This window comes from Lactuca sativa, chromosome 5 (genome assembly GCF_002870075.4).
Source record: "Lactuca sativa cultivar Salinas chromosome 5, Lsat_Salinas_v11, whole genome shotgun sequence".
In the NCBI taxonomy this organism is placed as follows: Eukaryota; Viridiplantae; Streptophyta; class Magnoliopsida; order Asterales; family Asteraceae; genus Lactuca; species Lactuca sativa.
This window is the reverse complement of record NC_056627.2, coordinates 328,833,863-328,859,063: the sequence shown is the minus strand read 5'-3', so window position 1 is coordinate 328,859,063 and position 25,201 is coordinate 328,833,863. Positions and strand designations below refer to the sequence as shown.

Sequence of the window (25,201 nt, the reverse complement as noted above, 5' to 3'; positions counted from 1 at the left end):
TCATCCCGAACTATGCTCATTTTATGCAACCCTCCGAATCCATCCTCAGAAAACCTCTTTACCCTCAAGGTGTTTTTAATTGAGCAACCCAAGCATACATAATCTAGAATTACAACTTTTTGATACCACATTGGAGCTCTTTTGGAATTCTTCACTTCTTTAATATTTGATCTTTAATTTTTTTGAATTCACCACCTTGCTGTTTGATTTTTGGTATCTTCAACTTTTTGAGTTTCTTTGAATTTTGATCTTTTGATCTTTACTTTGATTGCTCCAAAATTCTTCAAACTTTTCTTGTAATTCCCCCTTTTTTTTACATGTACCTCACTTTTTTTTCACTCAAATCCCTACATGCTTAAGCAAGGGCGCTCAATCTCAACCTTTATTGGCTAACGATAACAATTTTCCTGGATACATTTCAGGTTTAGGCTGCTAAACATATTGCATCCCTCGGGCTGAGCAGGGTTGTGTTTTTGTCCCATGATTTCACTGGAATAAGGAAGCCACAAATGCACTAGAACGTATATAGGCTCAACTAAACATTTGGGTTTTCATGCAATTATCAACACAACTCAAATATGGAATCCTAATTTTTTTCTTTTACCAAAATTTTCTAAATTAAATCCTAAGTAATACTTTTGATATGCAAAATTTTTAAATTTAGCCTAAATTAAGATTCTAAATTTTCTATTTATGTGATAACCCCCTACCCCACACTTATTTTATGCAATGCCCTCAATGCATATTATGTAACATAAAAAGAAAATAAAGCGGGAATTGGAACAAACTCCCCTGGGGTAGCAGTTGATAGGTTGATACTCTTCATGTAAGGCTCGAACTTCAGCTGACTTTGGCATGAGAACAGCACATCCATGCCTTGGGTGTCAAATCTCGTGTGGTTGAAAATTTTAAAGGAACAAGCTTCTTTAGAACATCTCAAGAAACAATTCTTCCCAAAAAATATAAATGTAGCAGTGAAAGTGCCCAAAGCAACTTCTGGAATTTGAAAATTGGCAGAGTACTCGGCGAGTAATATCGTGGACTCGGCGAGTAGATCCCTTCTCAGAACAATGTCGAGTAATAAGTCAGGTACTCGCCGAGTAGATTTTGTGCACTCGGCGAGTAGACGAGACAGTCCCATGAAAATAACACCAATGCTCCATTCAACTCTAGTTTGGAAATGCAATCTGACCCTCTCTTCTAATTCATCCAGTAATAATACACTCCATCACTCTTGCACGGACTCAATCTTAAGAACAACACGTCATAATTCTTGAAAATCTCCTAATTCCCATTTTGACCCTCAACTTAGCATGTCTCCTAATCTTCTTTCCTGAAAAAAAAATTGAACAACCAAAAGTGACACTAATAATTAAACCACCAAAATAACCAACATCCAAGCGTTTTAACAATTGTCCAAAACATAATTAAAATATCATCATAAAAACAAAAACAAAAGAAAACAAGTCTTCATCATTCATCCTCCATATCAGCGCCTCCCGTGCCACTTCCTCCTTCTCCGGCTCTCCTTCTCATCCGCTCCTCCCAATTCATGATATACGGGTATCCGGGACCGGGTCTTGGGGTGATATTCATTTGCTGAAAAAGATATTCAAAAGATTGGTTAGTGTAGTTCACCCCTTGCCCAATGTCATCTAGGTAGCGGCGGTACTCTAATTGATTCCACCCATCATTATCCTCCTCCACCGGAATAACCGGTGGGTCTTCTCGTACCCGTTCGCTACGTTGCCTAACCCGCCTTCCCGGCTCCTCCGGAATCGCCGGCTCATCCTCATGTGGGATGGTAAAGGAGTCACCAAACTTTTCAACTATCCTCGCCCTCCGATATAATGCCGTGTTGAATGGTGGAGGGTGGATAACCGTGAGCGCCCTAGCTTGCGGTAGATCAAGTATCCCATATGACTTGGCTAATCGAGTAATAAACATTCCTCCATTAATTTTTGAATTAACTTTCTCCTTGACCGCCCCTTCGGCAAGGAACTTGGCAATGCAGTAAGGAATGTTGCAAAAGGCCTCGGGAGTAATGATACTCCATAAATAAAAGATGTCAAGGGCTGGAACCTTGTCCTAATCCTTCCTTTGGTTGATGGTACTGGCAACAAATCGGTGAAGAAGTCGGTGGATCGGTGAACGGATGTGGCCTTCTTGAGCGGTGGACGGAATATAAACTTTGTTGGCTATTATGCTCCACCATGTCGAGGCCACCACTGCCTCGGGAAGTTCTTTGTAGCTGTTCTCTAGAAATGCTTCAAAATCTTCTGTCATCATCACGCTTTGATCATATATCCCCAACCTCCACGAGAACTCAACAATGCTGCACTGTCGCAGCTCTCCACCCAAAGAAAAAGATATCACGTTGGGATTGTAGTAATCACTACCACCTCGGAATGAGATGGTAGCAAAAAACTCCCAGCACAACTCAGCATACACAGACTCCAGAATTTTGAACAACTATAACCACCCGTCACAAGTAATGGTGGTGTACCCCAAACTACACTCTTTTACCAAATATGGTGTAATCTCCTCCTCTAACCCGACATTTCCCAGCCAACCCCAATCAACTGCATTCGGGAGATGAATTTCCTTTTGTTTTAGGGCTTCCAATCTGTTTCTAGCCCGGTTTTGGAATGATTTGGAAGTTATGTGTTGAAAGGTAAGCCATGGATTATCGTTTTGACTTCCTCCGCGTGAAGATTGCCCTCTTCTGAACATGGTTCATGTATACAAACACCAACAAACACACCAGCAAACAAAACCCAGTAATTAAAAACAAGAAAGTGGGTCTAAAAAGGCATCTACTCGCCGAGTACACGACCTACCCGGCGAGTAGGATGAACTGCGGGATTGGAACTGTCTCGGTCCTTTATATAGCAGTTAATAATCCAATCTTTCTACAGGGGCTTTTTGTAATGGCTTATCTAACCACAAATCATAAAGAAATTCGCCCTAATATCACATAATTCATGGCTAATTCGAAACCCTAAAATTGGATGGAACCCCCAAATCCGAAATCAAGTCAAATCGGGGCAAATTCGTGATAAAGATCAAACCTTTAAGGAGTTTGTGGTGTAAATATGTTACCTTTTTTGTTGAACGATGAGAAACGAGTAGAAATTCGGAGAAAATTTGATGAAGTCGCGAAAAATCGCTTGGATGCTTCGAGGATTGCTGTGCACGGCGAGTGTGAGGGGTAATGGGTGAAAAACCCTCTTTTTACAGACTTAATATTCACCCGTGTAAATCGACTACTCACCGAGTAGAACGGACCTACTCGCCAAGTACATCTTTAGTTCCGCGTTTTTTTCTGGTTACTCGGGTAGGTACTCGCCGAGTATACGGCCCTACTCGGCGAGTAAACCTTACAGTTAAATTTTTTTTTTTGTGACAAATTTAAAAAATTTATATATTTTCTACTTTTTAAACCCTCCACCCCACACTCTAAGCATCGCTTGTCCTCAAGCAGTGATGTTCTCAAAATAAATGAAGAAAAGAAGAAAAAAAATAAAGTAAAACAAAAGGAAAGAAAATGCAAACTTGAGACTCGGGTTGCCTCCCGAGAAGTGCTTCTTTTTAGGGAGTCATTAGCTGGACTCCTCCCCTTCTACGTGGCTGCATTCTTTTCCAGCAACAACAATTCTTCCATTCCTTCATTACGGGGAACTCCTTCTTCATATGTTTTAACCCTATGACCATTGACCTTGAAAGGTGTGCCATCTCTTGATAATAGCTCTATGGCACCATGTGGAAACACCGTCTTCACTACAAAAGGCCCATCCCACCTGGATTTGAGTTTTCCCGAGAAAAGTTTTAGTCTTGAGTTGAAGAGCAACACTTTTTGACCTTCTTGGATTTGTTTATCTTTGATCCTCTTGTCATGCCACATCTTAGTCTTCTCTTTATATAGCCATGAGCTGGAGTATGCATCATTCCTTAGTTCTTCAAGAGCATTCATTTGCATTAACTGGTTACTCTTTAGTTCATCCATGTTGAAGTTACAACTCTTTAATGCCCAAAACGCCTTGTGTTCTAGCTCCATCGGTAAATGGCATTGCTTCCCATAAACTAACCTATATGGTGTGGTACCAATAGGTGTTTTGAAAGCTGTACGAAAGGCCCAAAGTGCATCATCTAGCTTATCCGACCATTCTTTGCGGTTGCCCCCCACCGATTTCTCCAAAATTCGCTTTAAGGCTCGATTTGTTACTTCGGTTTGTCCACTAGTTTGTGGATGGTATGATGTGGAAAACTTGTGGGTGACCCCATATTTCTTTAACACTTTTTCCAATTGATCATTAGCAAAATGTGTGCCTCGGTCACTAATAAGAGCTTTCGGGACTCCAAACCGTGAAAATAGTTTCTTTAAAAATCGTACTACCACCCGTCTGTCATTTGTTGGTAATGTTTGTGCTTCCGCCCACTTAGATACGTAGTCCACCGCCACTAGTATGTATTTGTTTCCTTTAGACATGGGAAATGGTCCCATGAAGTCAATTCCCCACACATCAAACACCTCGCACACTTGGATACTATGTTGTGGCATTTCATTTCGGGATGAAATATTTCCCATTCTTTGACAAGCATCACATTCTTTGACAAATTGGGTTGCATCTTTAAAAATTGTTGGCCAATAAAACCCCATGTCAAAGATCTTCTTCGCCGTGTAGTGTGCTCCATGATGTCCTCCCGTGGGCCCGCTATGACAATGTTCTAGTATTTTCCGGCTTTCCTTCCCGAACACACATCTTCGTATGATACCATCCGCACAGCTTCGGAAGAGGTATGGGTCGTCCCAATAGTAATATTTGATTTCAGCAAAGAATTTCTTCTTTTGTTGACTGTTATAGTCCTTCGGGATGTAATTTGTTGCTAAATAGTTGGCTATGTCTGCGAACCATGGCTCTTCTCCCACTGACACCATGATGTACTCATCCGGGAAGTCGTCTCCTACTACATCTTCTTGCAACTGCAAGTTCTCAAGTCTTGACAAGTGGTCGGCTGCCACATTCTCCATTCCCTTCTTGTCTCGTATCTCTATGTCAAATTCTTGAAGAAGCGGCACCCATCGTATTAGTCTTGGCTTGGCATCCTGTTTGGAAAATAAATACTTGATAGCCGAGTGGTCAGTAAAAACAATAGTTTTGGATAAAACCAAATAAGGGCGGAATTTGTCAAAGGCATACACCACAGCTAGTAATTCTTTTTCAGTGGTCGTGTAATTTTCTTGGGCTGGGTTTAGAGTCTTACTAGCATAATATATGGGTTGGAAGTGCTTATCAACCCTTTGACCAAGGACAGCTCCTAATGCATAGTCACTAGCATCACACATGATCTCAAAAGGTAAGTTCCAATTTGGAGCAATAATGATCGGGGCATTAGTTAGTTTTTCCTTTAAAAATTCAAATGCCTCTAAACACTCTTTAGTGAAATTAAATGGTGCATCTTTTAGTAGTAGTTGTGTTAGAGGTCTAGTTATTTTGGAAAAATCTTTTATGAAACGCCGGTAAAAACCCGCGTGTCCTAGAAAACTCCTAATGCCCTTCACATTGGTTGGTGGGGGTAATTTCGCAATAGTGTCTATCTTTGCCCTATCCACTTCAATTCCCATTTTGGAAATTTTGTGGCCCAACACTATGCCCTCCTTGACCATAAAATGGCATTTCTCCCAATTGAGTACCAAGTCGGTTTTTTCACACCTAGCAAGCATTAATTCAAGATTAGTGAGACAATCATGGAAAGATGATCCAAAAACGAAAAAGTTGTCCATAAAAACTTCCATGAATTTTTCCACCATATCATGGAATATAGCGGTCATGCACCTTTGAAAAGTCGCGGGTGCATTGCATAACCCAAAAGACATGCGTCTATAAGCAAAAGTCCCACTTGGGCAAGTGAATGTGGTCTTTTCTTGGTCCATTGGGTCTATGGGTATTTGAAAATACCCCGAGAATCCATCTAAAAAACAATAATAGCTATGGCCCGATAATCTTTCTAGCATTTGATCAATAAAAGGTAAGGGAAAATGGTCTTTACGAGTGGCATCGTTTAGCTTTCGATAATCGATGCACACTCTCCAACCGGTTACCGTTCGTGTCGGAATTAGCTTGTTCTTTTCATTGGTTATGACCGTCATCCCTCCTTTCTTGGGCACCACTTGGACCGGACTCACCCATGGACTGTTGGAAATGGAATATATAATTCCCGCATCTAAGAGCTTGACCACTTCCTTCTTGACTACTTGCATATTCGGGTTCAGTCTTCTTTGGTGTTGTACAACCGGTTTTGCTCCTTCTTCCAGGTTGATCTTGTAGGAGCAATAGGATGGACTTATACCCTTGATGTCGGTGATGCTCCATGCTATAGCTCGTGTCCGCTTCTTCAATACTTGCACGAGTTCTTCTTTTTCAGAATTGGTCAGGTCAGAGGCTATAATTACTGGCTTTTGGTTGCCTTCCTCGAGAAACGCATACTCCAAATGATCTGGTAAAGTTTTCAGCTCTGATTTTGGGCTCTGACTGTTGGACTCGTCGAGTGGAGGTGAGGTACTTGGCGAGTTGGTCGCTGCAATCACGAATTCTGACTTTTCTTCAGATATACTCGGCGAGTAGATCGTCCCTACTCGGCAAGTAGGGCTATTAGATTGCTTCATTAGTTCTTCATACTCCGCTTCTTCCAATAGTCTTTGAATTTCCAGTAAATCTTTTTCTGGATCAAATGCTTCATCTAAATCTACAAACTTGCTGGAATTGTCAGGTATGTCTTCCTCCAATAGTTCATCGAGCATGTCGATTGAGAATGTCGTGTCGTCACTGGTCCTAGAATGCTTCATAGCTTGGTCCACCCCGAATGTTACTGAATCGTCCCCGACCCACAAGGTGAGCTTTGAGTCTCTCATGTCTACTATAGCGTTGGCCGTGTTGAGGAAGGGCCTTCCAAGGATGATTGGTACTTGTGGATCCGCCTCCATGTCTAGAATGATGAAATCGGCAGGAAAGACAAATTTATCCACCTTGACTAGTATGTCTTCGCATATGCCTCTTGGAAAGGTGACTGTTTTGTTGGCCAAGTGTATTGCCATGCGAATTGGCCTTGGTTCCGGGAGATCTAGCTTCTTGAAAAATGAATAAGGCATTAGATTCACACTTGCCCCTGAATCTGCTAAGGCATATATGGTGGTTAAGTTGCCAAATTGGCAAGGTAAGGTTAAACTCCCCGGGTCGCCTTTCTTCTTAGGTAGCCTATTTAGCATAGCAGTTGAGCAGTTTTCATTGAGGACCACCTTCTTCACTTCTTCCATCTTCTTTCTTTTTGTGAGAAGTTCCTTAAGGAACTTTGCATATTTAGGCATTTGCATGACGGCTTCAATGAATGGGATGTTGATTTGAAGAGTCTTGATGTGCTCTAGAAACTTCTGGTACTCCTCTTCCTGCTTCTCCTTCTTAGCTCGGGTTGGGTATGGCATGGGAGGCTGGTAAAGTTTTTCAAAAGCCTGAGTGGTGGGTTTTTGTGATGTACTCGCCGAGTCCATACGTGGTACTCGACGAGTAGGACTGTCAGAGTGTAATTCTTGGTTTTCTGCTTGCTTTTCTGCCTCCTCCTTCTATGATTTCTTGGATGAATCAGTCTGAATAGGTGTCAGGGGGTGATTATCTTCCCACTTCTTGTTGTGACAATGTTTATTTGCGCGCCTCGTGGGTTGTTTTCGGTTTTGCTAGGGAGTTCGCCTGGTGATCTTTGGTTGATTTGTTGAGCAAGTTGCCCAAGCTGTGTCTATATATTGTGAATAGATGCTTGCTGGTTCCTTAGCATGGTCCTTGTTTCTTGAATTGCAACATCATGGTCATTGTGTCTTTTTTCTGAAGCAGCTACAAATTTTGTGAGCATTTCTTCCAAGCTTGGCTTCTTTTCTTGCACCGGCTCCTCCTTTTGGTATAACCCTCTCCCTTTTTGCCTAAACCTTTCCTCCTTGGCTTTCTTGTACTCTTCATAAGGGAGCCAATCTTTCTTTTGTCTTCGCCAGTCTTCATCATATTGGTCTCCACTTGAGTAACACACTTGCGCCTTCTTGTTGCCATTTTCATCTAGATCACAATCTCTAGTGAGGTGCGGTCCATTGCAGTTTTCACAACCCACCCGAATAGCATGGATTGTTTGATCCATTTTATCCATCCTCCTATCCATAGTTTTTAACATAGCCATGACCGCGGATAAGTCTTCAGTAGCTGCATAGGCGGCTCCCCTAGTGACATCATGCCTAGGGTTGTGGTATTCTCTAGAGTGTTTAGAGAATTCTTCAATCAATTCTTTGATCACCGGGGGTGGCTTCTTTGTGAGTGGGCCTTGCGAGTCTAGTAACTGCCTGGTTGTGACATTGACTCCATCATAGAAGATGGATACTTCTTGCTGGCTGTTGAGGTCATGATGTGGGCAGTTTCTTAGTAAGCTCTTGTATCTTTCCCAAGCTTCATATAGAGACTCTCCAGCTTGTTGTTCAAAGTTAGCAATGGCCTTCTTCAACTTGGCTATCTTGGAAGGTGGGCAGAAGTGATCAATGAATTCTTCTTTCATCTTGGCCCAAGTGGTGACTGACCCAGGGGGAAGTGATTTGAGCCAGTCTTTTGCAGCACCTTTGAATGTTACCGGGAGCATACGAAGTAGCTAAGTCTCGCGGGGCACATTTGGAACATTAAAGTAATCAACTACATCATTGACTTCATCCAAGTGTTTGTAGGCATCTTCATGGTCTTTTCCATAAAAGGGTATTTCTTTAAGTAAAGCTAGGATATGACCCTTTAGCTCGAAAGTAGCAGTCGCGGGAATTGCGGGTTGCACAAGTCCCGGGCCAGTATCGTCTCGCATCCTCTTCTTCCATTCTCCCATGGGGATTTCATCAATGTTAGCCATTGTGACAGCTAACTCTTCCTCGGATTCGGTTTCGTGCTCGTATGTCGGGTCCTCTTCTTCTTCGGTCTCGTAATCGATATCTTCCTTAGCCGGTTCGTCGATTACTAGGGAAGCGCTGGATGCTCCTGATTTGCTGCTCTTCTTTTTCCCAAAAACAGTCTTCAAATTGGACAAGGGTGATTTCTTTGATGTACTTGAACTCTCCACGTCCTTTCCCTTGTTTCTTTTCAATGCGGTTCCGGGATCTTCAAATGGAGTTACCAGCGGAGTGTTTGATCCTCTGGTCATGAAAGTCCTGCAAGAAACAGAATAAAAGCGTAAAAAGAACAAAAAAAAATGTACTAAAAAAATTCGAAAATTTAACTGCTGATTACGCTGCTACTCGCCGAGCAGGTGCGACTGCACTCGGTGAGTACCAGTGTATTTTTGAAAAAATTAGAAACTTACTATTAAAACTTAAACAGAGACTAAGACCTAATTACTGACTACTAAACTGTAATAAAGTAACTTTATGCAAGTAAACTCACACAAAGGGTCGAAAAAATTAGGAATTAGATTAATTAATTAGAACCGTTCCCCGGCAACGGCGCCAAAAACTTGATGTGTGTAAAATGCACTTGTTTTATCCCTACTTTAATTAATAAATTAAACACACAAAGGCAGTGAACCTGTCTTTTAGTGGTATAGATTAGTAAGTAAGGTGTCGAACTCAGGGAACGGAAAATTAAACTAATAACTAATTTTAACTAAACAACTAATAAAAGTAAAAGGGTTTTCTTCTAGTTTTGCAAGACTAGAAACTTAGGCACACTATATTAACTAAATAAATAAAGCAACAACTATTCACCAAGTTTGATAAAGATGTTTCTATTTAGGTTCAACCAATTCACTCCTATGGTTATTTGTATTTATGATAGATTAATTGCTATTGGTTACCAATTAAAATGGTTAGGTTCATGTTCATTATTCCTAACCCTTAGACAATTAACTAATTTAAGCAGTGATCAAGTGCTTAAACTAATTAATTCCCTAGATTAATGATTTGGATTAAATAAGATTTGTAATGGTCAATTAAGTTATTAATTCAATTAACCTCTTGTTGATGGTTTCTCAAGCAAGCTCACACATTAATCTTCCTATTGTCTTATTAATCTTAGTTTCATAATCATTACTTCTAAGCATATGGTTTAGTATTCACATAGACATATGAGGTTAACAACTAAGAGATGTTCATGCAGCCTAATTGTCTTCCAATTAACAGAAAATAGTAATGATTAATGCATAAGGTTCTTTAACAAACTTAATTTAATGAATCACCAATAAACAATTAATCAAAGTTAAGGATTTAAACCATAGGAGTTCCTTGGTATTCCCCAAACAGAAACAAAAACGAAATTAGTTCATAGTTGCCGTAAAAACAAACATAGAAACAAATTCAACTAGATTAGACATCATCAAATCCTAAGCTTAAGTGGAATGATTAACCTAGTTGCTTCAATTCTTCAAAAGGTTGAAAATTAGGGTTCCTCAACGTCTTCTGGTGCTCTTAATCGCAGAAGGATCTTCAAAAATCGCAAAAGGTGTGTTCTCCTCGGATAAAGGTTCGATTTTTATAGATATCTCAAAACAGGGGGTACTCGGCGAGTAGCAGACCCAACTCGCTGAGTAGTCGCGTTGTTATCCGTCTAAGATCAGGAAACGTGGTGATCTTCTGGAATATTCAGTTGGACTCGCCGAGTAGTCGCGTGTACTCGCCGAGTAGGTATCATTTTGTTCCTCAATCTTCACTTTTTGGTCTTTAATTGTTTTCCCTTGCTCCCTTTTACTCCCAAGCATATCTTTTGGACTGAAAACAAAATTTAAACAATATTAAGTACCTTTTGTCCATATTATTCACATAACTAGTTAAAAATGAATAAAAATATATACTAAATAATTAACTAATTATGCACATATCAACAGTCGAGCTCCAAAAGTCCTATGAGGACTTTTATCCTTTTGAGATGCACCAAGATTTGATGGAAAGATACCATCAGAGTAGCGATATGAAATAATCTCCTCCATGATAACAACCCGAATGAAGGATGGTGAACCCATCACGAGCTACATGCAAAAAATGCAAAGGTTTGTGGACCGTTTAATGAAGTTGAATGTGAACTTCCCCGAGGAGTTGGCAATTGACATCATATTGCACTCCTTACCTTCTTTTTATGATCAATTCTGAATGACCTATCATATGAACAAGGAGGAGGTCACACTCAGCAACCTTCAACGACTTTTGAAGACCGCCGAAAGTGGTCTTAAAGGTAAATCGGTTGTTACCACTCCTACTCCAACCTCCACCCTTGTTATGGCTATTGGGCAAGGTAAAGGGAAGAAGAGGAAGAGCCCTTCGAAGGGTACCAAGGGAAAGTCTCTAGATGGCTCCTCTTTAAGTAGAACCAAAGGTGGTTTCGTCACTCCTTCTGCCAACCCTATAGAGGCTGAATGCTTCTATTGCCATGAAAAGGCGCACTGGAAGCGAAACTGCCCAAAATACTTGCAAGATGTTAAGGATGGGAAAGTGAAACCCAACCATGCAGGTATTTACACTATATTGTCTAATAACTCACCATATTCTAATTCTTGGGTCCTTGATATAGGTTGTGGTATTCACATATGTTCTGATTTGCAGGGACTAAGAAGAAGTGAGAATTGGAGCATGGGAATATAAACTTGATCATGGGGAATAGGAAAGCTTCACCTGTCACCAAGATTAGAGTTTATTCTTTGTTGCTAAGTAATGGGTTAAGATTAGATTTGAATAAATGTTGTTATTCATCTGAAATGGCGAGAAATATTATTTCCTTTCACGGTTTGTATAAACAAGGATTTACTTTTTGATTTGAAAATGAATGTGGTGGTATTAATGCTTTCTATCATAATGTTCTTTATTTTAAAACATTACCTTGTGATGGTGTAACAGCCCGTGATTCAATTATAACCATTTAGCCCTTCATCTTTCCATATATGTCATGTAGGCCCTTTTGTGTTGGGGCGAGTACGCTGGGCGTACAAAGAGTACGCTGCGCGTACTCGCGCGCTTAAATTGAACGCGTTGTCACCCGGGTACGCTGGGCGTACCTAAGGTTACGCTAGGCGTAACCGGTCCAGACCCAAAACCCTAATATGGCTTGGTGGCTATAAAAGGAATGAGATGGCCTTGTCCCTCAGCCACCATCCTTCAAAAAGAAACCCTAAGAGAGCTTTTCCTTCGTTTTTAGCTGGAGTGTGAGTATTCTAAGCCTCAAGGTGTCATTTCAAGGTAGCAAAAGAGAAGAGAAGTCCATTTTGGAGGCTAGAAGCTGGTGGACAAGTGTAGATCCGAGAATAACAAAGGTTGGAGCTTCTTCCTGAGGTAAAAAGTTCAGATCTTGCCTTGTAGTTCTTATGGTATGCTTCATGGACCAATTTCTAGGGTTTTGGTCCCAAAGATGGAGACTTTATGAGCAAGTAGTCTCCATTGGCTTAGATCTACCATATTCCAGGCCCATTTGAGTTGTATGTCCATAAAAATGTGATCTTGGACGTATATATTTAGCCATGCATGAGATCTAGATCTTTGGAGTTGAAAAGGAAGGTATTAGAGAGTGTAGGAGCCTTTACAGCCATACCAAGGCTTAAAGGTTCCGACTTTATGGATTAGGAGGCTTATTGAGAGCCAGATCTAGAAGTTGAAGGAGTGTCTTAACCATTTAAGACAAGAAATGTGGCATGGCTGAATCTGGGATTTACGCTGGGCGTAACTCCCAGTACGCGCAGCGTAAGGGGTTGCGACCCCCGATTGTGACTCATCGATGTACGCCCTGCGTACAGAAGTTGGTACGCCCCGCGTACTGTGGTCAGTTGACTTTCGTTGACTTTTAGGGTTTGGTCAACATGAGTCAAGGAAGGGTAAAATGGTCTTTTACCCCTCTGTGGGATAATGATAAGGGTGTAGCCTGGTCTTGAAAGTTTATATTAATTAGAATGATATTTCATTATGATTTGGCGGGGTTGGGTCTTCATTTCGAGATTCGGAGATAGCGAGCATGTGAGATTCTAGACTTCCTGCGAGGTGAGTCTTCTCACTATAGTGTACCTGGAAAGGTACCTATGTGTGACCGGAAGGTCGGGTATGTTATGAGTTGTATGCATTGTATGTGATTAAGTTAGCTGTTTATATGTGTTATGTATGCTATGCTTGATGTGGGCCGGAAGGCATTATGTTATGGGCCGGAAGGCATTTATGTTATGGGCCGAAAGGCATTGTGATGTGGACCGGAAGGTCGACGCGGGTAAGAACGGAAGGTTTACCGGGTTGGGACGGAAGTCCCCTGAGACACATGGACCGAAAGGTCATGATCTGGAAAGGCGTATGTGTGTAAGTAGTATTTTGGGGAACTCACTAAGCATTTATGCTTACAGTTTTTGTGTTATGTGTTTCAGGTACTAGCGAGGACCGTGGGAAGGCGCCGGCGTGATCTGTACACACTGATGGAGGATTTATGATCTTGGGATTTATATGATTGTATTATGATATGATACATTGGATCTTTATGACTCGTTTTGGATGAAAACATGTTTTTAAGAAATGAAAAAATTGTTTTGAAAAATTACGTTGTTACAAATGGTGTATATGAAACTGTGTCGGATGTAGATAACCTAGGAAATATTGTGATGTGTATTGATTCTTCCACTAGCTTGGATAAAACATCATTATGGCATTGTCGTCTTGGACATGTTAGCAAGAAACGCATATGCCAACTCCAAAAGGATGGAGTCTTGGAGTCATTTGACATAAAGTCGGATGATAGTTGTGAATCTTGTTTACTTGGAAAAATGACAAAGTCACCCTTCACTGGTACCTGTGCTAGGGGTGAAGGTTTGTTTGATCTTGTACACACAGATGTGTGTGGACCCTTCAGAACCGCCACAAGGGATGCTAACCGCTTCTATGTGACTTTTACTGATGATAACAGTAGATGTGGTTATGTCTACTTAATCAAGCATAAGTTAGAAACCTTTGAAAAGTTCAAAGAGTTTAAACAGGAAGTGGAGAATCAGCTGGGCAGGAACATTAAGATGCTTCGATCCGATCAAGGTGGTGAGTATCTTAGTACAGAGTTCCTTGACTATCTTAAGGAATGTGGGATTGTCTCACAATTGACACCTCCCAGAACACTACAGCTTAATGGTGTGGCTGAGAGGCGTAATCGAACCTTGTTGGACATGGTTCGTTCCATGATGAATCAAGCTTCACTACCAATCTCATTTTAGGGGTATGCCTTAGAGACTGTCGTCCATATCCTTAATCTAGTCCCTACCAAAACACCTCACGAGATGTGGGATGGGAAAGTTACCAATTTGGACCACATCAAGATTTGGGGTTGCGAGGCTTTCGTGAGGCATGAGACTCACGTTAAGCTCGAACCTCGGAGTGAGCGGTGTATTTTCATCAGCTACCTACAAAAATCCTTTGGTTACCTCTTCTATAGACCCAGTGATAATGTGGTCTTTGTGGCAAGAAGAGGAGTCTTTCGCGTGAGAGAATTTATAAGCCAATGAGACAGTGGGAGGCAAATTGACCTTGAAGAAATTCAAGAGTCAAGTGGTGAAGGAACCTCAAACCCGAGCAATCAACCTGAGGAGGAAACTCCTGTTGATCCAACTGACGAGTCTGTACATCTGAGGCGTTCCACTAGAGTTAGGAATGCACCTGAGCATTACTATGGTTTCCATATTACTGCGGAAGGTGATACACTTATCAATGATAGTACACTGGTAAGTTTGGATGAACCTAACAGCTATACGGAAGCCATGGCAGGCCCTGAGTCTGCTAAATGGAAAGTGGCTATGACAGCAAGATACAGTCCATGTATGAAAATCAAGTTTGGAACTTGGTTGACAATGTACCAGGTTGTAAGACAGTCAGATGAAAATGGATCTTCAAGAAGAAGACCGACATGGATGGGAATGTACACACTTATAAGGCACGACTGGTTGTAAAGGCTTTTCTCAAACTCCAGGAGTTGACTATGATGAGACCTTTTCACCAGTAGCAAAGATTAACTCTATTAGGGTTATGCTAGCCATTGCTACATTTCAAGATTATAAATTATGGCAAATGGATGTCAAAACCGCTTTCCTTAATGGAAAGTTGGTTGAGGATGTTTACATGAGTCAGACGGAGGGTTTTGTCAGCACAGAGTACCCTAATAGAGTGTGTAAGCTTGAGAAATCCATCTATGGATTGAAACAAGCACCTCGCAGATGGAATCTTTGTTTCGATGAGAAAGTCAAAGAGTTTGGTTTTTCGATGAGCGAAGATGAGTCCTTTGTATGTCAAGGCTAGTGGGAGTATAGTTAGTCTTTTTGGTATTGTATGTGGATGACATACTACTCATAGGATATGACATCCCAACTTTGCAGGAGGTGAAGCCTGGCTTGGGAAGTGTTTCGCTATGAAGGACCTTGGAGAAGCTGCCTATATCCTAGGGATAAGGATTTCGAGAGACAGGAGTAAGAGACTAATTAGACTTAGTCACAGTACCTACTTGGATAAGGTGCTGAATAGGTTCAGCATGAAGGATTCCAAGAAAGGAGAGTTACCGATCCAGAGTAACGCTAGATTGAGTAAGACTCAAAGCCCGAGTACAGAGGCTGAGATAGCTGAGATGACTCGATTACCGTATGCTTCCGTTGTAGGGTCGATCGTGTATGCTATGACTTGTACTCGTCCTGATGTGGCCTTTTTCTTTGAGCATGGTCATCAGATATCAGGGGAACCCTGGCAAGGCTCACTGGACTGCGGTAAAGAGCATTCTTAAGTACCTGCGGAGGACTAAGGACTGGGTCCTTACCCTTGGTGGGAGTGATGACTTGAGAGTAGTAGGGTATAGTGATGCTAGCTTCTAGACTGATAGGGATAATTTCCGCTCTCAGTCAGGCTGGGTCTTTACCTTAAATGGAGGAGCAATTACTTGGAAAAGTTCCAAGCAGGAGATAGTGGCTTATTCAACTTGCAAATCAGAGTACATAGCAGCAAGCGAGGCAACAAAGCAGGCGATATGGCTGAAGAACTTCATTGGAAACCTTGGAGTATTACCAACTATAAAGGAGCCTATGGAGATTTTCTATGATAATGAAAGTGCAGTTGCCTTAGCCAAGGAATCAAGGGATCACGAAAGATCCAGAAACATCGACAAAAAATACCATTTCATTAGACATCGAGTAGAAGAAGGACTCATAGTGGCAAAGAGGGTATCATCGGATGAGAACCCAGCAGATCCCCTCACGAAGGGACTGAGTAGGGTTAAGCATCTTCAGCATCCAAGGCATATTGGGCTGAAGGATGATATTAGTTTTAGAATTTAGATAGCTTTTGAAATTTGTAAAGTGTAATTGACATTTGATGATTAAATAAAAGTTGTTATTTATTTATAAGTAAAGTGTTACTATCTTCTGTCAATCATTTACTATCATTTCAATTTTGCATGTTTTGACTTCCAGAATAATTATGTTATGATATATCATATTATTCAAACCATCCACAGTCAATCATACTTTGGAAGTAGGTAATGAGGCAAGACTGTCATGAATGGGTTTGCAATTTGTCTGGGACAAAGGGGCTGCAGTGTTCATGAGTACTCCTGGAATAGTGATTCGAGTATTGGATTCAACCCACGCTCACTTGTATCACTTCATGGAATTTATCTCGAGTTATCGTGAGACGGTAATATCATATAAGTCTTCAAACCTAGAGATATGAGTTGTTGACTATGATTTGGTTATACATTGATTGTACGAAAACGCATTGGTAACTCGATGTTATAAAACGTGCCTTTGTGTATGATTCAACAAGTAGTAGAACAAGCATGTGAGTCAAAGTTTGTCTGTTCCTTTTAGTCCTTGGAGGATTAGAACCGATATCTGGGCCCGTCGATGATTTTGTTTTGACCTATGTACCGGGCCCGGTCAGAACTAAATTGATGTGTTCGATTAAGTTCTATGTCAAACAAATCAGAAATCAGGAAACAAACTGTTGGACAATAAGTACGAAATTGTTCCATGTAGGGATGAGCAAAAGGACCGAACCGGACCCGACCCGGGAACCGGCCTCGGCCAAAATCAAGAACCGAACCGGCCCGGCGGTTCTACCGGTTCCCGGTTCCTAACGGTTCTTGTCGTGTCTTCAAATGTTGGAACCGATCCTTAAAAAATAGCATCATACGGTTCCGGTTTTGCCGGTTCTACCGGTTCCGGTTATATCGATTCCGGTTCCTACCGGTTCCCGGTTCCAAAAATCCACAAAAATAATGTCCCGGTTCCGGCCCGACCGGTTCCATCGGGTTCCGGTTCCGGTATCGGTTCTGGCCGGTTCCCCGGTCCATATGCTTATCCCTAGTTCCATGTATTTGTCCGGCTGATATCTTGAGAGCAGAGAATTATATGATCACTTATCTTAAATGGCAGGTGATCTTAGTTCCGCGATACTCTGAAAGAGCTATGATTGTTGATCGGTTCCTGAAGTCATACTTGCAGTTATAGTTATTAGACTTATCCAAGTGGGAGACTGTTGGATAAGGTGTCTAAGTCCATAACTATTTCTGGTATGTACTTCACCCGGTTGGCATGGTCCATTTGGGTTGCATGACATCATGATAATTGGATAGACAAAATGAGAAAAAAGGACACTTATGATTTGTTAATATATTATAAGTTATAATATATCAATATGAAATCATATTATTTAATTAGTATTGATCAAGAATTGATTTGGAATTAATTATGTGATAAAAAAAGAGACTAATTAAATATATGGGGTTGATTGTGTAAATCTTCCATTCTTATATAGCGAGCTAATGATCCATGGTTTATTGGATTGGGCTAAAACCCATATGGTGCTCCATGGATGCTCCATGGAGGTTAAACCCATGGATCATGGAGGAAATGAAAAGCCATGTCAATTAGGGTTTATATGGTGTAACCCTACTTGTGGCACACTATATAAAGACCCCATAGGCTAGCAAAATTGGCACTAAGACTTGAACAAAGAGGGCTAGCCGATTTTGAGTGATAGTTTACTTCTCTTAAAGTTATTCCAAGAGTTGTGGTGTTGTGTGAAACATTTGAGGCATCACATTTGGGGTGCTAGGCTCACAAAGTTCTCAACGAATCCAAGCAATAAGAAAGGTATGTTATTCTACTAGCTTTTATATTACAAGTTCCCCATGCCATGCTAGTTAGGATAAGAACCTTGGAAAAATCAAATTTGCATGTATCATAGTAAAACATAGATCCAAGGTTTCTAGGGTTGCATGTACACCATAGGAGTGTTAGAATGCTCAAAACCCATCAATGTATGGTATGTGGTATTTTAGGGAAACTCACTATGCTTTGTGCTTATCGTTTTCAGTTTATGTTTCAGGTACTTCCGATTGTAAAAGGAAGAGCTCGGGATGATTGCATCGCACACACCGTTGAGATTCCGCTTATAATGTTTACTCTGATTTTATGACAAAATGATACATTGGGTTTTATTTAAATGTTTCGATGTTATTGGAAAAATACTATTTTATCTATTTCTAAAAGGAAAATTTTGGGACCATATTTTTGGATGTTTCACACTATCAAGGAAGTGAAGAAATTTTACTATCAAGAAAAAAAACTATCAGAACCTTTTTCACTATTAAAGATTGATAACATTTCCATAAGAGGTTGTGCACGTTTACCAAATGATAACAAGTACTGATCATCCACATCTTTTGAGTGAAACCGTTGTGAGAATGCAACTATAGGTTTCAAAGGCTCATAACCTTTCCCTAAACATGTCAACTAAGCCGTAAAGGCCACAAACCTCAATCATGACATGAATAAAGGCTTCAAAGGCTCATAACCTTTCCCTTAAAACAAACAACACCTAAGTCCTAAAATCCTTGAGGTGACGACCTCGGTTTGACTTAGATGATTAAGGTCGTAATGCAACTCCCTAAGGCCCAGGACTTAGAGCAAATTCCCAAAAGGGTGATCAGTAAACCCTAGTTAAAATGAGACCCTAACAAAGCAAACTGGACAATAATCCCCAGTCTAGAAATAACGATCTATGACCCGAAGAAAGGGAAAATTCCGAGTTCCTATCATGAGCTCCCAGGATAAATCCAAATGACCCAAAGTAAATATAAGTCCTAGAGTCATAAGTTGGGCAAGTCCAGTAACACAGCTAGATCGCCAAAAAACATAACCGCCCACCGAGAGGAAAAGACCTAATCGTCTCGAGTCGACCCCCCCCCCCCCCCAAGTCCAACACAAACTAGGGGGAAGAATCACCTCAGCAAGGAAGAATAAAGGCACGTATTCACCAACAGCCAACACAAACCACCTAGGATAACATGAAAAGGCATAACAAATGGCCCAATGCATGCATATCATCTAGAAAAGAGATAAAGAACAAAAAACGTAGAAAAAAGGTATATCATTTCCCAGACAGGCCCTAGGCTTGAGAAGAAGGCCACACAGGGCCCCAAACAAATTCAGGATTCATAGGTACAAGCTGTTCCAAAACAGTACAAACATCGTTACAAATGCTGAGAAGCAAGGAAAAGAGCATGAATTACATACCAGGAGGAGTGGACGAAGGCCCAGCCCCGAAATTTCCACCCTCATAACGTCTTTCTTCAACATTAGGATCGTTACACAACTGGCGAAGACCCTTCATGTCGAGCTCGCCAAGGCAGAGGAAGGAGGCAAAGTCTGTCTCATGAAAAGACTTCACCTCATCATGCATCACCTAAGTGTGTTCCAGAAGGTCACCCGATTCACCGGGTATGAACTTTCCGGTGGCAATCTGCTCCCTAATCACCTGTTTGCCACCCTCCACCCCAACAACGATGTACGCTACCTTCATACGCCTAACGCCCAAAACAACATGAATAATTCCTTTCTGCATGAGCCACACTACATCCTCCTCCACATCCTTCATCCTCATTTCCTCCACCTCCAACTGGCTCTGCCCTATCTCCACCCAAGTCTCCAACACATTATTCTCTTTTACCAAAGTCCCGATCAATTTTGAAAAGCGATCCACTGCCCCATCCAAAGTTGCCACCTGCTCCTCCAAAGACATTTTCTCCCTAGCCAGCAGATTAAAATGCTCCTCGAATGCACGTTACCCCTCCAACTCCAACAGTTTCGCCCTCAAATCCTCTTGCTCGGCCCTAACAGAAGAAAGTTCACCAGAATCTGAACTAACCTGGCGTAAGTGTCGAGCATAAACAATCATATAGGGAGCGACTTGAGTTGTCGTATATTAAAGGCTATTGGACATATAAGAATTGGAAAGAAGCTCCAAGGCCTCAACAGTAGTAGGAAGAAAGGCATGTCAACCCCTATTGTATGCAACAGAATGTTGCGTAAGAAGGGAGGCTCGAGTAAGTCCCCATTATGGCATGTAATCACCAGGGGTCACCGAACGAGCAGGGAAAGAACCAAAACCAGCACCATCCTTTGTCAAAAGCAAAGTAGAATCAGGAGCAACTAGAGAGATATCATCGGGAACAAGCCTGAAGATGACCCCCTCGGGAGTAGCAGCATCTTCGGGCTCCTTCTTGGGTTCACAAGGTTGTTCTTTCGCCTCCTCATTTGTTCCCTCCGACAATTTTGATGGGTCATCATCGGGAACATCCATAACTACGTTGAACTCCCCTAACAGGAAGTCTACATTCCACCTATTACGAAGGCGTCAGCTAATGGAGCTAGCACTAACGCCTTTCGAAAGCGAGGAGTCCAACCAAGAAAGCCATCGCTTAGAGGTCGAACGACCCTCTCTAGTCACTAACTTAGCCGATGGTTCATCTTCATGATCGACAGCTGGTCGACCTGGGATCTGGACCCCTGCACATGAGCAGGCCCACCAAGGGCCATGGCACGGTCAGCGCTGACCGCTGGAGGAAGTACCTCCACTAAAGGCATTTCCTGATGCTCACAATTGCCCTGGAACCAAACCCTCAAGACCATCTCGAAAGGGATAACACTCTTGCCACCTACAACTGAAACACAAAATAACATAATTAGTGAAATTGGCAAGGTCATCGGCTTAAATACATAAAGAAATACACACAAAAGAAACCAAAAGCAAAAACATGGGGTATGAGAGCTAATCACCGTCCTCAATGAAGAACTGAGGCATCACACCACGCGTCCTCCAGGTGGCACTCATACCAACGGCAGCCCACATACAATCTTCCCAATCCTCCCCAATAAAAGAAATGATATTTAGCGCGTTGGTCACAGTTCTGCTGGCTCCCCAGAGGGCATGTATCCGATCAGTAAAGTTGATCTTACTGGGATAGCCGTATCCAACCAAATCATGGTTCAACCATAACCATTTATCTTACCAATTCTTTTTGGGGGGCTTCTGATTTATAATGAATGCGTGGATGCCCTGACGTTAAGAGAATGTGTGCACGCTGGACTGGATCAATGAGTTGAAGAAATACTTAAAAGCCTAAAACTAGGGAAGTACACCCAAGGCTCGACACGCCATCTCAAAGTCAACTATCTTATAGACAGTGTTAGGTGTCAGATTGTCGACGGAGAAGCCATACTGGCACATGATGTCATCGAAGAAATTGGTCATTGGCAGCCGAAGCCCCGCTTCAAAGATTGGTATGGGGACTCTGACTTTTCCTTGTGATGGATGGGTTATAATAGCCCCCTTTCGAGGGTACTCCACACCATGCTCTGTAAGAAAACCAAATCGTTCCTGCAAACTTGCAAACTCGCTTGGAGAGGGCACAATCCCAGTACCCAGATCGGCCATTATCCACCGATGAGAAAGGAAAAGAAAGAAGCAATGAACAAGGAGAAGCAGTTGAAGAACATAAGCACAAAGAAAAGAATTTGTCTCCGATGAAGGAAGCTTTAAATGAGAGGCGGGAAATTCGAAAGGTCACAGTGATGAAACCGCCTGCACAGCTGACTCTGTCACATTAAATAGACGTCAAAACCATCTTGGGCGAACACATGCCATGGTCTAAGCTAGAATAACCCAGCTACCCGAGGCTAACGCTGGCGTTTACTAGCCTAGGGGACTTGTTAACGTATCCCTCTAGGAATAGGTCAAAGATAACAAGACGATTATCTAAAGGACGACCTAGTTAATGGTCGCTACTTAACTGAAGTGCTAGGTCGGGCCCTCGCCCTCACATCCTTGTACTTAGGCCCCGACGTTCTAGCGCCAAGGTCCAACTCAGAACAATTGGCTCCAGTCCATAACAAGCCAAAATAGACAGCCACTCCCCAGAGGGACAAATGGAGCGCTCAGATCGCTAATCTTCGGTGGTTCTGCACCAATATCAGGTAACCACTAGTGGTGCACGATTAGCCAATAGGACGCCTCCATGTCCTGGCAGTCCATACAAGTCAAAAAGTACTCTCGGGGACATGCTCCCCTGACGACAGGTATAAAAGAAACCCTTCTTCTCCAGAAGAAGGGGTCATATCTCCCTCTCTATCTCAAACTAAACCCTAATTCTCTCATATAACTAGTAACTAGACCATCGAAGTCTCGTTCCGGGACCCCCTCCCGGACGACGACTAACGTCGGCTCGTTCTTTGCTGTGAATTGTTAGGTTTAAATCAGGCAAATCCATCACAAACAGTGTTAAGCTCAAAGACATCTCACAACCGTATGTTATGTAGCATGCTAGTTGTTTTTGTGGGTCTTGCATAGTATGTCGGGTTGGGCCCATTGTATGAGGACTAGGCCCAATCGTTTGTATGATATGTGGTATTTTGGGGAACTCATTAAGCTTTGTGCTTAAGGTTTTATTGTTATGGTTTCAGGTACTTCCGGTTCGAAAAGGAAGAGCCCGACTTGATCGCAGTGCATCCACCCATGTTTCCGCAATTTTTTGATTTTGGAATTGTACTTTGATAGCTATTTTTACTCTGATATACTTTTGAATGTTGAGATGGACAAATGGTGTTTATGGTTGAATTAAAAATGAAAATTTTACCTTATAATTTTTGGGATGTTACATGCAACTCCGGGTTTTGGTGTCCTCGTCCAATGTGTTCGTTGGATCGGTTTTTGTCGGATGTTGATGTTCTAAGTGTCACTTGGGTGCGACTATATGAAAGATGAGTTCTACGTTGGACTCTTAACACTCGTCAATCAATCAAAGATCTATGGAAGTTTCAACGACACTAAAATGTATGTATTCTCGCATAATAAAGTTGCAATTTATGTTGTTCATAGAACTCTTTTCAAGTCTATTGAGGAATGAAATTATGTTGTTTTTGTTGTCGTTCTTTAATGTTGTCTAAGGATCCTTATAATCCAACATTTTTGTTACCACATAAGTTAATAAACCACACAATTTTTTAAAAACTTCATTTTTTTACCGCATAAACTAATAAACATTCTTATTAAAATGTGATTATTGAGTTAAATAAACAATCCCAAACACTCTCTAACATATTAGATAATCATACCATGTTATTATATTATTACAAATTCAATTGAATTTCTGACACAGTAAAATACATTCAGTCATTTACTGTCTTCCTTATCTCTCAAACCCTACATAATCCTTTCACAAACCAAGCACAACTAAATGAACTAATATATGCTATGATATTTTGCTCAAAATTTTTATGTTTCTCCGTGTACGAAACTACTACCATTAGATATTGATTTAAAGACATATAAATACTAAATTACATCCAAAGTCAAGAAGCCAATTGTTTACAGCGTTAGACTTAAAAGTTCCGAAGATAACCTATCCAGATATCAAAGTGAACTTTTGAATTGTGGACTTGAGGTGTGTTTGATGATCAGATTTTGAGACTTTTTAGAATAAATATCAGTTTTTAGAATTACAGAAAAACTTCGTTTATTTGAAACTCTTAGTTAAAACTTCTATTTTATAGTTATTTAATTTATATCGAATAAACCTATATCTACGCGCTTTTTTTTTTCCTTTTCATCAATGATCAATCCCCGTTTGTTGTTGTTGTTTTTTTTTTTTTTTTTTTTTTTTTTTTTTTTTTTGCATACAAGCTTTCTATTTTGCACTCGTGGTCCCGTTACTTTTGTATTTTTTCAAAACAGATCAAAAAGGGATTTTTATTATAGATTTGATACTTTTATTTCTTTTTTATATGCTATTTCATTCCCTTAACAATTATACTTTTAACATTAAATTAATCTATATTAATTTACTGTTATTTTATTTTCTTTTATTACATTTTTTATCTATAACTATTTATTGAATTATTTATAGTTATTAACAATATTTTCATTATTAAATTAATTTATATAAGTTTATTTTATTTCCTTCGTGTTTGTTATTATTTTTTCTTTAAGTTACTATATTTATAACTTTATATAAATACAACATTTGATCAATCATTTTCTATTAGTATTTTAATAAAAATCAAATTATACATTAGTGAACTAGTATATACTAAAAGTGGGATTATCTTTAAAACAATTGAAATTGAAATTTTGAATTTACAAAATATTTTATTTTTGAGCCATACATCTACATAAAAATCTTATATTTAAGTTCAAATGTATTAATTCTTTCTATAATATTTTGGTTATCATCTTCGTGGTTTGTAATATTTACATCTTTTTTTTATAGGTCAAGTTAAATTTTTCATAAGCATTTTATTTACTAGTATTTTTGGTTAATAAAAACACAAGATTTAAGTTCATTAAATATAAAAACTATATATTTTCTATTTTATATATATATATATATATATATATATATATATATATATATATATATATATATATATATATATATATATATAACATTAAATCAATTAGGGGAGGGGATATTAAATGGAAAGAGGGGGTTGAATACCTTGACCCTTCTTTATACCAAACACTACCTCCCATGGAATTGTCCTATACCAGGATGCCTCACTACACGACATAAAAGGAATAATGGCATGTCCTAATCCGGGTTGACATTGATACAAGACATGGACACTGACCTATAACCATTGCCATTAATGAGAGAGCACTTTATATGGATGGAAACATTTTTGTTGGACATAACTATTGGACATAATGTAGGAGTTTTTAATGAGAAATAAACTCTTGTCTTTCCTATAAACCAACTAAGCATTCATCTCTTGATGTAGTTATAATGTTTAGAACTTCAACTTCATTGGTGAGTAATCGCAAAATTTATAAAGGATTCACCATTGAAAAACTCGTGCTTTGTAAATAACCTAACATATC

At 40.4% G+C, this 25,201-nt stretch overlaps 1 non-coding gene across 1 annotated transcript; it reads left to right on the top strand.

The window, feature by feature from the left end:
* Positions 1-8,431: 8,431 nt before the first annotated feature.
* LOC111889589 (small nucleolar RNA R71) lies at positions 8,432-8,538 on the top strand. The gene has a single exon (XR_002849586.2). It is a non-coding gene; the product is annotated as a small nucleolar RNA R71 (small nucleolar RNA).
* The last annotated feature ends 16,663 nt before the right edge of the window (positions 8,539-25,201 follow it).